Below are 9,850 nucleotides of genomic sequence, written 5' to 3'. Positions count from 1 at the left end.
CGCCCAAAAGGGAGCAAGCTCGTGGGAGACACTCTTAGCTCAGCCCAAACACTCACCAAGTGGGCCCCAAAAGTAGATTTTCGCACTCCTAAGTCTAGTCTATCATATTTCTATAATTCTTAGTTAGTAGATTAGTATTTAAAGGAGAAGATCTCCCTTGTTTAGGATCTTCTTCCTCCCCCATTCGAATTCATCATTTTTGTACAGTATGAGTCACTAACCTCTTAATGTTAAGGTTAGGAGCTCTGCTGAGTTTCATGGATCAATAATATTACTGTTCTATCTCAATATGTCTGATTCTATTCTCTTATGCAACCTTGTTTTTCATCTTATGAATTGAGGGTGACCTGTGACAATCACCTTTATTCTACATGGGTTCAGTGTGAGTCCTGACCTAGATAGCATTGAACTAAAGCTAGAGATTGCATTGCAGATTCCAACAGAGCATCTGAGTAACTTTGGATACGTGACATAAAATCTCGTTGATTATGGGTGCGTGAGGTCTCTATGGTGTTAAGGCTAGAGTCAGAGAAGCAGCACTTTCTAATCCGAAAGATCTACCTTGCCTGTAGCACCTTGAGTAGGATCATAAAGGAGAGTCGATTGCTTAGAACTTCATCTTCTGCTATAGTGAGAAACCTAGAGGTGGCTTGATGAGAGGACATGAGTCATCTCAACATGGTGGTTTGCTGCAGTAGAGGAGGTTAACTTGATGAGAGCACATGAGTTAATCACTTATGGCTGCCATTGAAGGAATCAGAAAGTTATTAAAGAAGACAGTAAGAAAAGTTAATCAGGAAAGACAAAGCATCTCTAAAGCCTCAACCGTTCAATCACCATTGATTTCTCATCTATCTAGTAACGTTTTATTTATTCATTCTGTTTTATGCTTTTTCTCGTGACAACTATAATTTCTATCAGCCTAACTAAGATCTGCAAGGTAACCACTGCTTGCTCAAACCAACAATCTCCATGGGATTGACCCTCACTCATCTGAGGTATTACTTGGATGACCCGATATACTTGCCGGTCTATTTGTGCAAATTCTGCGGAGCCAGTTTCGTGCACTAAGTTTTTGGCGCCATTGCTGGAGATTGTTCGGATTTGACAAACTATCGGATTATCTTGTTGCTTAGATTAGGTACATTTTAAGTTTTTATTGCTCGTTTAATTATGTTTCTTAATTTCTTTTTAGAAAAATTTTCAAAAACTCTTCAAAACCTTTTTTTTCTTTAGTAATCCTTTTTTTGTTTGAATCTTGTGTTAATCTTTAAGTTTAGTGTCTTTTTAGTGTTTCTCTGATTTTCTTTCCTTAGTTTTTTTGAAAATTGTTCCTTGTTTTCCTTCTTGGTGTTCAAACTATTCTTGTTATTTCTCTTGTTTGATTGCAAATTCTTTTAGTTTGGTATCTTTTTGTGTTCTTCTTTTCTTAAATTTTCAAAGTGTTCTTGAGTGTTCTTCATTGTGTTCGAATTATTCTTGGTATTTTTCTTGATTTGATCTTAAAAATTTTAAGTTTGGTGTCTTTTAGTATTTTTATTTATCAAAATTTCAAAAATTGTGTCTTTAAATTAGAAAAAAAATTAAGTTTGGTGTCTTTTAGTGTTTGTCTTTTTAATTTTTCAAATTTCAAAAATTCAAAATACAAAGTTTTTGTTATCTTTTCAAATCTTTATCTTATGTTTTTCTTTAAATTCAAAATCTTATCTTATTCTAATTTAAATTCAATTTTCAAAATTCAAAATTTAAAATTCAAATTTCAAAATTTCAAAATTTAAGTTTTCAAATTTCAAATTTTAAAATCAAATCTTTCAAATCTTTTCAAATCTTTCAAATCTTATCTGTCTTTGTTTGACTTCCTCTTTCCAACTTTAAATTTTTAAAATCAAATCTTATCTTGTCTTTCAAATCTTTTTCAAAATTTAAATTTCTTTCTCTTCTTCTTATATATTAAATTCAAATTTTAAAATTCAAATATTCAAATCTTTATCCTATCTTGAATCAATTTCAAATCTCAAAATCAATTCTTTTTTAAAAATTTAAAATAAAAAATTTTTAAAATCAAATATTTTTCAAAATCTTTTCAAATCTTATCTTATCTTGTTGGCTTATTCTTTCAAATCTTAATCTTTCTTTGACTTTTTTTTAAATTCAAATTTCAAATTTCAAAAATTTAATTTTCAAATTTCAATCTTCAAATTTTCAAAATCAAATCTTTGACTTTACTTTCAAATCTTGTTGATTAGTTATTTACTTATCTTATCTTATTCTCTTTTTTACTCTTCTTTTTCTTTTCTCTTTTTCAAAACCTCTTAACTAATTTCTCTCTCTTCTTTTTCGAATATTCTTACCTCTTTCTCTCTCGCTTCTATTTTCGAAAATCATCTACTTCTTTCTCTCTCTTCTTTTTCGAACCTTTAAAATTGTCAAATCTTTTTAATTAATGAGTTATCTTAAATTTTCTTTTATTTTTCTTTCTTCTTTTCGAAATTAACAATTAAATAAAATAAAAATAAAAAAATAATTTAATTTTTTTTCTTTTTAATTTCAAAAATTTGAATTCCATCTCTCTCCCTCTACTTCCATTCTTCTTGTCTTTTCAAGACATCTTACTAAAAATGCTCTATACTCTGATATTGAGACACACACCTTCCCGTTTCCTTATTTCTTGACTGAGTGTACAGGAATATGAAGAGTTCACCATGAACCTCAATGGGGATGAATAGTTTAGAAGAACTTTGGGGTCTTATATAGCCCCCATTCCTAACTTCTATGGAAGCAGCATTAGCATACCTCTTATTGGAGTAGATAACTTTAAGCTTAACCGACAGTTAATAATTCTAGTGTAGCAAAACTGTCAGTTTCATGGACTTCCACAAGAAGAGCCCATGGAATTCTAGAAATTTCTGCAATTAGCTGACATAGTATACACTGAGGGAGTAGACCAGTATGTCTACAGATTGATGCTTTTTCCTTTGCTGTTAAAGACCAAACAAAGAGGTGGTTAGACAACCAACCTAAGTCTAGCTTGAAAACATGGAGTCAGTTGGTGAAAAAGTTTTTGAATCAATACTTTCCCCCAAAGAAGCTAACCCAGCTAAGACTAGACATTCAAGGTTTCAAACAAGGAGATAATGAATCACTTTATGATGCTTGGGTGAGATACAAGATGATGCTACAAGATGATGCTTGGGTGAGACACAAGGCTTTGAGCATCAATGGTTAGGAGTGCCTAAAAAAAGAAAAATCTTGGCCTAAACAGTTTACATGAGCTGCTTCCCTAACTATATGCTTGTGGTGTGAAGGTGTCAAGTGAAAAGTTTGAGACCGAGCAATTAAAGTCATGATCCAAAGAAAAAAGAGTGTGCTTAAGAACTCTAAACACCATTGGCTGGGGATTCTAGCAAAGCTGAATCACAATCCAATTAGGTTCACCTAGTTAAATGTCTGTGGCGTTTATGTATCCGGTGGTAATACTGGAAAACAAAGCGCTTAGGGTCACGGCCAAGACTCTAAAGAAGATGTGTTCAAGAATAAAAAAGAACTAAACTAGGAGAATCAATATTATCATCTGGATTCTGAGTTCCTAAAGATGCAAATTATTTTGAGTTTCAAAGGATAGTGAGATGCCAAAACTATTCAGAAGCAAAAAGTTACTAGTCCCGCACATCTTAAAACTGAGCTTCATTGAAAACTCTGAGATTCATTATATCCTTCTCTTCTTTTTATCCTACTTTATTTTTGGTTGCTTGGGGAGAAGCAACGGTTTAAGTTTGGTGTTTTAATGAGCGGATATTTTACACATTTTTTAGCATCATTTTCATATAGTTTTCATTATGTTTTGTTTAAGTTTTATTATGTTTTCATAGGTTTTAGTGCTAAATTCACATTTTTGGATTCTACTTTGAGTTTGTATGCTTTATGGTGATTTTAGGTATTTTCCGGCTGAAATTGAGGAGTTTGAGCAAAAGTTTGATTCAGAGATAGAGAAAGCACTGCATATGCTGTTAGGACCTGACCTCTGTGCACTCGAAGGAGCTTTTCTAGAGCTACATATTCCAAATGGTGCGCTCTTACAAGCTATGAAAAACTAACATTTAGGGCTTTCCAGAAATATATAATAGTTTATACTTTACTTTGGAAATGAAGGCCCAAAACTGGTGTTCAACGCCAATCACCTACCTATTCCTGGCGTTGAACGCCCATAAGGGAGCAGCTGGCGTCCAACACCCAAAAGAGAGACCAAAGCTGGTGTTGGACGCCCAAAAAGGAGCACGCTCGTAGGAGACACTCTTAGCTCAGCACAAACACTCACCAAGTTGGCCCCAGAAGTGGATTTTCACACTCCTAAGTCTAGTCTATCATATTTCTCTAATTCCTAGTTAGTATATTAGTATTTAAAGGAGAAGATCACCCGTGTTTAGGAGCTTATTCCTCCCCCATTCGAATTCATCACTTTTGTACAGTATGAGTCACCAACTTCCTAAGATTAAGGTTAGGAGCTCTATAGAGTTTTATGGATTAATAATATTACTGTTCTATCTCAACATGTCTGATTCTATTCTCTTATGCAACCTCGTTCTTCATCTTATGAATTGAGGGTGACCTATGAAGGGGAGTGGATTGCTTAGAGCTTCATCTTCTGCTACAGTGAGAAACCTAGAGGTGGCTTGATGAGAGGACATGAGTCATCTCAACATGGTGGATTGCTGCAGTAGAGGAGGTTAACTTGATGAGAGGTCATGAGTTAATTACTTACAGCTACCATTGAAGGAATCAGAAAGTTATTGAAGAAGATAGTAAGAAAAGTTAATCTGAAAAGACAAAGCATCTCCGAATCCTCAACCGTAATATCACCATTGATTTCTCATCTATCTAGTAACGTTTTATTTATTCATTCTATTTTACGCTTTTTCTCGTAACAACTATAATTTCTATCCACCTAACTAAGATCTGCAAGGTAACCATTGCTTGCTAGCTCAAACCAACAATCTCTGTGGGATCGTTCCTCACTCACTTGAGGTATTACTTAGACAACCCGGTATACTTGCCGGTCTATTTGTGCAAATTCTGTGGAGCCAGTTTCATGCACCATTCACCAGGATTTTTATTAAAGTATTCAATACCATTATCACTTCTTAATATTAAAATTTTTGTGTCAAATTATGTTTCTATCATTATTGAAAAATACTAAAAAAATTTAAAAATCTCAAATTTTTCATGCATGAGATAGATCCAACATAGTCATGTATTGTCATCGATAAAAAATTTTATTATTTCAATGGACCCCATGCCTCGCTATGAATCAAGTGAAAAGGTTTAGATGCATGATAAGATTGAGAGATTAATAAGAAACTCTATGCCTCTTTGCTCGAATACGACTTTCACATTTAAGTAAGGAAAAATCATTATTCTTAAACAAACTTGAAGATAAATGTTTGAGATATGGAAAACTAGGGTTACCTAGTCTGTTGTGCTGGAGTATTATTTGGTCCTTTATAGGCATATAACTTATACCACTAAATTCTTGAGCTACTTTATCCTCCGAAATATTCTCAAAATGATAGAGCTCATCCATCATTTTAGCACTGCCAATCATCTTTACTAATAGAGAAAAGATTACAAGAAAGCTTTAGTACATGTAGGACATTTCTTAGGTCAATATTTTTAGACAATTTAATTGTACCTTTTTCAGCAATAGATAAAAAACTATCATCAGTAACTTTAATTTTCTTATTTTCAAAGCAAGGAGAATAAGTTTTAAATAAAGAGGAAAGGCTGGTCATATGGTCATGATACGTGCTCAGGAGGGTATTTTTGTCATTTTGGAGTTAAGGGGCAAAATGGTAATCTTGTCATATTCAAGGATCTGAATACTAGAAAAATTGTACCATGCCAGTCTTGGACATCAAGAAGACCAAGAGTCCATCTCAAAAACAGTGGTGCTGAAAGGGTGATAACTCATAAGGCCCAATAGGCTAAGTCAGGACAGCAAAAAGCCCAATAATACTTTTCAAATTCAATGGGAGGCATAATTTATTATTGATTTTTGAATTTTTAAGCCTTTATTTTAAGTTTGTTTTGTTGTTAGAGGTTGTTAGAAGATTTGTTTTAAATTTGATTTGTTTAGTAGTATTTTTAGAAATTTTAAATTTAAATCAAATCTGATCCAATCCATTAAGATCAAATTTGATTTAAATTTTAAAATCTTATCTTATCTTTTAGTTAGTTTGTTAGGGGCCTATTTATACACCTTTGATGAGACTATTTACACAACTTTGATGAATAAATTTCAGTTGCTTTTTTTTAAGCACGTTTATTATGTGAGAAGTGAGGTGAGGGATTTGCTTCGCTTTTTGCATGAGGAAGATTGGAGGATCCAACAGTAAGGTTATCTGCGTGGTGGTTTCTTTCAGTTTTCGTCCCTCTGATCTAGGTTGTCAAGGACAAGTTCTTTGAAGGTCTGGTAGGAAATCCTTTTCGGTGACCTAGGTTGCTAAGAACAGGTATCTTAGAGGTCTAGTAGGAAAACCTTTAATTATCTTTTATGTTTTCGCTGTGTCTCTTTATGCCAATAAATTCTACTTCTTGATGTCATTCTTTTCTTGTCCCCTTTTACTAAATAATCCTTATCTATTGTGATAAAATCCCTAAGTCCCAAGCAATTCTTATCAGGTCAGATGTACCTGAATCAACAATCCATAGTGCATTCAAGTTTGAGGTGAAGTTAAGGGACATAGAAATACTAAAATTACCTATTTGAGCCAAAAAACCACTAGGAGTGACACAAAATTGGAATTTAACAGTCTTATGAGCTGCTCAACCTGTTTTTTACTAAAGGGTGATTTTTCAGCCTGAGGAACAATTAGGATAAAACGTATTTTAAGACTATATTTTCTACCTTTAAGATGTGCTAGTCTTCTATGAATCTTCTAGCAAGTTTTTTAGGTGTTACGAGGTCTATTGTAGTGGTCACACCAAAGATTTGAGGGGTACTTCTGATTTGATGAACTTTTAAATGCAACAGATGTCACTAAGAGTGCATTAGACTCTAAAAAAGTTTGTTCAGACTTGCCATTCTGCATCATCACAGTTCTACGAGTTTCCTCTCTTCTAACTTCAGCAAATACTTCTTCAATTGAGGGTAGAATTGTTCTTCCAATAATTCTGTCACGAACTTCATCTAACTCAACATTGAGGCCTGCAAGAAATTGGAATATCCTCCCTTCTTCTACTGTTTATTGGTGGGGTTTCACATCAGTGGCTGAATTTCACTTATAGTTATTGAAGTAGTCAAGGTGCTACCACACCCGCTTCAATGTGTGGAAATATTTGGTGACATTGTCACTCTGTTGTTGAATTTCTCTAGCTTTTAGAGTAAGTTGATAAATCTGAAATTTATTCCCAAGATTAGAATACATCTCCTTGACACTATCCCACAATTCTTTGGCAGTGGTATAGTACATATAGTTATTACTAATATCTTCCTCCATTAAGTTCACCCGCCATGTCATCACCATGGAATTTTCGGTATTCCGCATATTATATTGTAGGTCAATGACGTTATGCTGGCTTCGCTCACTTGTGAGATATCCAATATTTTTCTCTTCTACGGATGTACATCTGAACTGATTGAGACCACCTAAGGTAATTTGACCCATTGAATCGAAATGTGGTGATCTAAACTGAACGAAAATCACCATTAACTAGTACCCATCGCTTAGATTTTAGATTTGTTGGAGTAGGAGTGATGTTCTCCTTCTGTTCATAATTAATGACTGAGAAACTGTCAGTCATAGCTATAAATCAGAGGCATAGTGTAGAGATCCTGTTCTGATACCAACTTGAAGTGTTTGAATATTATGTGTTATCAAATGTACCGAAAATCATTTTTTTATAGAGAAATTACAGACATAGAAATAATTAGAAAATAAAAAATACTAGCCTAAAATAAAAGAAAGATTTCTAATCATAAAATTCTTAAAGTTAAGCTAAACTAAAAAAGAAAGGATATTATAATTAATTCTATTTACAAAAAAATTCATAAAACAATTAAGAATCTAATTTTAATTTGATCTAGTTGACATTAAGATTTATTATAATATTTTTAGATTATAAAAGTTATTTTACTAAATACACAAATTGTTATTTATGTTTATTAAAAATTATTTTTAATTTAATTTACTAAATAAAGATATTATAATTTTTAAAAATTTTTATTTTAAAAGCTAATTTTTATAAATTATTTTTTAAAAAATAAAATTTTACTAAACTAAACTTAATTNATTGCCATGATGTTATTGTTGTTGCAGGACAATTACAGATGATGCTCTAACTAGAGATATTGATGCATGTGCTATCAAGATAATCAATTCTGTATATACTCTTGGTTAGAACTTAGAAGGTATAAAGTTTAAAAATAAAATATTAAAATTAATCGTCAAATAAATTATTATGTATTTATATATAAATATATATTTATTGTTTAACTCATTTTTAATATATATTTTATATTTTAAAATATTTTATACTAATAACTGATATATTAGTAATTAATTTTAATATATATCAAATATAGTTAATATTTTTATCTTAATATACCGTAAGACAAATTTTATTTTTTTATTATAATGAGTGAACCAATTTAACATTTTTATAAAATTTAATCTTATTTTTTCACAACAAAAAACAATAAGTAGTCACGTTATTAAGTTAAACATAGTGGAGTACAATAAATATGTACTCTTTTAAATTATTCTGCTAGAATTTTTGTTGTACTCCCAAGAGTTTATTTTTTTTATTCTTTTTTTTTAACCTTAATTCTTTAATTTTCTTCTTATTTTTTCAAATTCTTTTTTCATCTCAATCAATTTCATACAATTTTCTCTTCTTCCATTCTTTCTATTCTTTTATCTTTTTTTCATTCTATCATCATATTCTCATTTGTATCATGAATTCAAAAGGAGTGTAAATTCATATCCAAACCCAAAAAACATAAAAGAAGAGGAGAAATTAGTGTTTGTGATAGAGAAAGACTTCTTGGTGCATGGATTTGTGATCATCAACAATGGCGCCAAGAAAACTTGGTAGCGCTCTCAAACGTGAATCACACTTAGTCACAATTCCGCACAACTAACCAGCAAGTGCACTGGGTCGTCTAAGTAATACCTTACGTGAGTAAGGGTCGATCACACAAAAATTGTTGGTATGAAGCAAGTTATGGTCATCTTGTAAATCTCAGTTAGGCGGATAATAATTGATTATGGAGTTTTCGAATAATAATAATAAATAAAACATAAAATAAAGATAGAAATACTTATGTAAATCATTGGTGAGAATTTCGGATAAGTGTATGGAGATGAATTGTCCCTGTTAGATTTTTGCTTTCCTACTGCCTTCCCTCAATCCTTCTTACTCCTTTCCATGGCAAGCTGTATGTAGGGCATCACCGTTGTCAATGGCTACATCCCATCCTCTCAGTGAAAATGGTCCAAATGCTCTGTCACAGCACGGCTAATCATTTGTCGGTTCTCGATCATGTCGGAATAGAATCCTTTGATTCTTTTGCGTTTGTCATCACGTCCAACAATCGCGAGTTTGAAGCTCGTCACAGTCATTCAATTCCGGAATCCTACTCGGAATACCACAGACAAGGTTAGACTTTCCGGATTCCCATGAATGCCGCCATCAATTCTAGCTTATACCACGAAGATTCTGATTAAGGAATCCAAGAGATATGCGCCCGGTCTAAGGTAGAACGGAAGTGGTTGTCAGTCACGCATGTTCATAGGTGAGAATGATGGTGAGTGTCACGGATCACCACATTCATCATGGTGAAGTGCAACAAATA

This window comes from Arachis duranensis, chromosome 7 (genome assembly GCF_000817695.3).
Source record: "Arachis duranensis cultivar V14167 chromosome 7, aradu.V14167.gnm2.J7QH, whole genome shotgun sequence".
In the NCBI taxonomy this organism is placed as follows: domain Eukaryota; kingdom Viridiplantae; phylum Streptophyta; class Magnoliopsida; order Fabales; family Fabaceae; genus Arachis; species Arachis duranensis.
Note: the sequence above shows the minus strand (reverse complement) of the source record.